We start from the raw sequence: 6,000 nt of genomic DNA, 5'->3' as shown, positions 1-6,000 counted from the left end.
CAACGGCGCTTTACGGCGGAAGCAGGGTGCCATAAAGCAGACCCGCTTTACGTCGCGCTTGTACGACAGGCGTGGCTGTGAGAATCAGCCTGCATAAACGTGTAGTAACTGAGATGGTTGAATGCAGTGCCTTTCTATTATGCCATAATACAAATACCAACTAACATTTAAGGCTGCCGGTGCATCTCAACTCATCCTCACAACAGTAAACAAATAGGCCTTGTTAATAAGCCTGATATTGGAGATGAGAAAGCTGATGCTTACAAAAGGTTACACACACACTAGCAAGAGAGGAGATGGAAACCTAATTCTCTCTGATGCGACCACAGGCTTTTCCCACTAGGATCTGCCACATGCGTGTGCTATGTGAAGAATGAGGACGCAAGGCTGAGATTCCCGCCCTTACCCTACCCCCTCATTTTCTGAAAGTATTGCAAGGGCCCTTGGTAACACATCTGTTCTGGCATTTTTCATGTTATAAAAGCAAAAACACATCCAGAGAGGTAAAGTGACTTTCCTAAATCACCCGGAGAGTCGATGTTAGAGAAAGCAGTCAAACTCAATAAAGTGTCTCAAAACTGAATTGGGGCAAATTGGGATGGAAAACTTTTAAAGGGTAAGTAACTTTTCTGTATCTGGGTCGTGGTGGTGGTTACACCTGGTATACAATTACCAAAATTAATCAAACTGTACCTTTGAAATTGGTACATTTTAATGCAAGTAAATAATAATCTCAATAAACAAAGAGGTCAAAACAGCGCAACTGGACTTAATACTCTAGAGACAGGCAGAGTGTGCAGGGATACTTAAAAACCACAGGATAGGGCTTCCCTGGTGGCGCGGTGGTTGAGAGTCCGCCTGCCGATGCAGGGGACGCGGGTTCGTGCCCCAGGTCTGGGAAGGTCCCCCGTGCCGCGGAGCGGCTAAGCTCGTGAGCCATGGCCGCTGAGCCTGCGCGTCCGGAGCCTGGGCTCCGCAACGGGAGAGGCCACAACAGTGAGAGGCCCGCGTACCGAAAACAAACAAACAAAACAAAAACCACAGGATAAACACAGAGACACTTTTTTTCTAATAGTAACTTACAATGTCAATCATAAACCACAGAATTCACCTGAATATTTAAGGTAAAATAGGAGCCATCAAAGATAGTGTTCACTGCCTCTGCTATTAGAGGAGCGTCTGTGAGAGAATTGGAGCTTTGTCCAATACCATGTCACACCTATAGAAGTCGCACTACAACTCTTAAAATCCTAGTTTTGTCGTTCTGGGGACCATCTACTCCTAATTAGATTCTGGGAGCTTAGGGTGGCGTACGGAGGCAAAGGGAGGGAGTATCAAGAAAATATGCAAACAGCAGGTAGTGCCAGCAGATGGCCCAGCCAAGGAACCCAGAAACAAACAGACATGTGTCTTCTGTCTCATTTCAAGATAAAAAGTACAGTCACTTACGTAAACAAAAGGCTGCTTGCAAATGTCATCATACATACTAAGGCACTAACCACAGTATAACCTGGCTATGACAATAAAGTCATACAATGTTTTTTCTCCTCCCACCCTATTCCAAGTGCCCCAGCTTCCCTCCCCAGAGGCAACCAGTTTCTTGGTGTTCTTCCAGAGATCTGCTATAAAAAGCTATACTCTTGAGCACTTGATGTGACTCTTTACTCTCTCCTGCTTTCCATGTCATTGTAGTCCTATGGACAGGTCTAGACTGTTCCCAGGTTCAGACACAACTGTGCCCTAGCTCCACCCAAGTGCTCTCATCATTGGCTCACTGAGCCCGCTTCTGAAAATATTTATATTAGCCTTTGACAACATAAAAGGGGATGCTTTGTGAAATTTTAACCTGAGAGTTCGGAATTGAAACATATTTTTCATGCCTCCAGTGAAAGTTCTCTTAGTAAAACCCACACAAAGAAGATGCATGTGCCAACTAGTGAAGGCCCTGGGAAAATTGTAATAAAGGCAAAATTTGTTCTTCCCTTTCTTCTTCTCACGCTCAGCCCTTCCTTTTCCCTCCTGCAGGGTTGTCTTTGCCCTTTGCCCTCAGGGACTCAGTATTTTCAGGGGTAAAAACAATCCAGGAAATAATCTTTTATACTAGTTTGTAAAGAGAGGCTGATGAATTAATGTTACTTGGGTATTTTCAATTCGGGGAGACTCCCTAGGATAACGATCTCAAGGGGTGGGAGGGGGGTGTCTGTCCCTTAAGACAAGATGGTCAGAGTATTCAGAAAAGTGTTAGTTTTTCTTTATTAAAAACTTTTTCTTTGGAAAATTTCAAGTATATACAAAAGTAGACAAAACAGTATAATACACTCCCATGTTCCCATCCCTCGGCTTCAATGCAAGGTATGCCCACCCACTACCCCTAACTCCCGCCCCTGTATTATTTTTGAAGCAAATCCCAGACATTGTATTATTTTATCTGTAAATATTTATTTCTAAATATCTAAAAGATAAGGGTTCTTTCTTTAACATAGCTACAATGGCACTATTTCACCTAAAAAAAAAGATGATAACAATTATTTAATATCATCATGTAACCAGTCAGTATTCAGATTTCTGATTGTCTCATAAATGTCGTCTTTTTTTTTTTTTTTACACTGTCAGTTGAACATGTTCTGCTGTTCTCTGTGTCTCTCGCGAATACATTGTGGGATTTAGAACTTTGATCAGATTTCATTATAGCTGATATTTTAGACTTCCATCAGGAGGCGTATACCGTCTGGTTGTCTTTCATTTTGTGATGTTACCAGTCATTGGTAGTCAATGTCTAAATTCGTGAATTTATTAGAGGTCACATTCTAATTCTATCATGAGGTGATATTCTAATTCTATCATTTCTTCTTCACTTACTTGCTGGACTATTTCTATGAAAGCAAGCTTTTCCTTCCCCTAAATTTTGCTTACCCAGTGGTACTGTTTGTATAGGAAAAGCAGAAGAAATGCTTGATTCTCTCCCTTCATTTACTAATTTTCAACACAAGGAGTCAATTCACTGGATCTTCTCATGTTGACCAATCAAGTTTTTTTTTTTAATTTTTAGTATCATTATGAACTCATGGAATTATACAAATTGATGTGTTTTAATCCCTTGCAAGTATTATGGTGTACATGATTTGAAAGAGCATATTTGACATATAGTGATGTATTTGAAAAGACAAACTATGTCCTAATACAAACCACAGAAAGTAAACAGGAGTCTATCTGAGATTCTCAACAGAGCAGGGATGGGAAGGTGGGGAAGGAGCACAATTTGAGGATACAGATCAGATGCTGGGGAAGTTTGAGTTTTGAAATTTATGTGATAATATAAGTGGTAACAAGGGCACATGTGTTCAAGATATGTTGACAGGGAGCCATAAATAATCCAAAGGTATGACTCTCTAATTATGAAAGCTCCGACACCTCAGCTACTGATTTGGGAAGATTCTGGGGAAGGTGTGTGTGCACCCACACATCTGTCTCCTCCTAGATGCCTCAAATCAGACAGTCTCCTCCACCACATGTATGCATACATGACTGTATACACCCCAAAGCCATCCAGCCTCTTCCTGAGAGTGCTGGCAGAAATCAGTCTCTCGCTACCTGTATAATGAAATGAGCTTGTTTATTCATTAAAAAAAATGTACTAAACACCACGTGCCAGGTGCTGTGCTAGTAGCTGAGGCTGGGGGAAAGAATAAGATCCATTCCAGCCTCTTCAAGGAGCCCTCAGCCTCATCCAGGTATGGATAAGTATGCAGACTCTTACGATACACTGTGATAAATGCTAAACTGATAGATGCTGGGTGCTAAGGAAGCAGCTCAGTCAGAGTTTTGGTGCTGCTGGGGGTTGGGGGCCGGTGGGGGAGGGTCATCTGCTGCCTTTGAGCGTTTGTCAGCCTGTCACGCTCATTGAACATCGGTATTGAACTTGAGATTAATCTAGATTCTAGATTTTAGGCTGTATGAGTTGTTTCAGCTGACTTCATGAACAGCATGTGTGTGTGTTCAAGACAGGGTATGAGGGATATAGGGCAACAGGAAATTAGAGAGCTGGGTAGTCATCGGATTCCACAGCGTTTATTGTGTAAGGAGCAATGAGTTTTCTAGGTGGAGCATGTTTTAGATAACGAGATTATGTCTGAAAAGAGAAAAGCTTTGTAATGCATTTCAATGCACTCTACATAACTTGAAAATGCAAAACACTATTATATATAGTGCCTACACTTTCTATTCATCTGTACCCAGAAGAACTATCCATTGTCAAACCCAGAGCCTGGCATAGAGTGACCTGGAATAATTATGTTTCCTCAAGCTTATCAGAGGTTGTTTTATATTAGGCCTAGCCTAAAACTGAAATATTTTATCAGATTATATTCACCTGACTGAGAACAAGGCTAAAATGCTACACTAGAGGGGATAAAGTTTTACCTCCCTCTCTCTAGTGGAATGTTGGTGTAACTACATTCTGCTTTTCACATTTTTCTGGCAGAGGCTTAGCAGGCAAACCTTCATTCATTTATCAAACATTTTCTAAACAGTTACCATGTTCCTGTCATAATGTTAGGCATTAATGATTTAAAAAGCTCAGACCTCCGGCTTTCCCCTTGAAAGACCTCATAGTCTAGTTGGGGGAGACAAAGCAATTAACAAATAATTATGTTGTCATGGGCTAGATTAGAAGGGTGTCTACAAAGGGTTTTGGGAACCCAGAAGATAAAGAAGCTCCTCTTGCTGTGGAGGAGAGAGGAAAGGTCATGGGGAGTTGCAGAGAGGATGCACTGAGTCAGGGTTTCCTGGGAAAGAAGGTTCCAGGGAGAGGGAACAGCATGAGCAAGGTGGAAAGATGTGTTTGGAGAACTGTCTGTGGACCCTGTTGCTGAGGTGGGTGGGTGGGAGTAGAGAGGTTGGAGAGACGGACAGGTGAGGATTCAGCCCACTAAAGGCCTTGCATGCCTTGCTGGGGCATTGAGGCCCAATCCCATGGAAGGTGAGGAACCCTTAAAGGATTTCAAGCAAGGGGGTTATGTGAACCGATTTGGACTTCAGCGAAATCACAGTGATGTCTGTATGGGTGACAAGGACATTAAATCTTCCTTTCCGACGACTTCCTGGAGCAGCCGATTCGCTACTGATGCTGCCCACCTCCAAAAGACTTTGGAGACTTTTTCATGTTTTGTTTGTTTGTTTTCGGTACGCGGGCCTCTCACTGTTGTGGCCTCTCCCGTTGCGGAGCCCAGGCTCCGGACGCGCAGGCTCAGCGGCCATGGCTCACGGGCCCAGCCGCTTCGGAGCACGTGGGATCTTCCCGGACTGGGGCACGAACCCGCGTCCCCTGCATCGGCAGGCGGACTCTCAACCACCGCGCCACCAGGGAAGCCCTATCCTGTGGTTTTTAAGTATCCCTGCACACTCTGCCTGTCTCTAGAGTATTAAGTCCAGTTGCGCTGTTTTGACCTCTTTGTTTATTGAGATTATTATTTACTTGCATTAAAATGTACCAATTTCAAAGGTACAGTTTGATTAATTTTGGTAATTGTATACCAGGTGTAACCACCACCACGACCCAGATACAGAAAAGTTACTTACCCTTTAAAAGTTTTCCATCCCAATTTGCCCCAATTCAGTTTTGAGACACTTTATTGAGTTTGACTGCTTTCTCTAACATCGACTCTCCGGGTGATTTAGGAAAGTCACTTTACCTCTCTGGATGTGTTTTTGCTTTTATAACATGAAAAATGCCAGAACAGATGTGTTACCAAGGGCCCTTGCAATACTTTCAGAAAATGAGGGGGTAGGGTAAGGGCGGGAATCTCAGCCTTGCGTCCTCATTCTTCACATAGCACACGCATGTGGCAGATCCTAGTGGGAAAAGCCTGTGGTCGCATCAGAGAGAATTAGGTTTCCATCTCCTCTCTTGCTAGTGTGTGTGTAACCTTTTGTAAGCATCAGCTTTCTCATCTCCAATATCAGGCTTATTAACAAGGCCTATTTGTTTACTGTTGTGAGGAT

The sequence above is a fragment of the Mesoplodon mirus genome (genome assembly GCF_964341445.2).
Source record: "Mesoplodon mirus genome assembly, chromosome: 7".
In the NCBI taxonomy this organism is placed as follows: Eukaryota; Metazoa; Chordata; class Mammalia; order Artiodactyla; family Ziphiidae; genus Mesoplodon; species Mesoplodon mirus.
Note: the sequence above shows the minus strand (reverse complement) of the source record.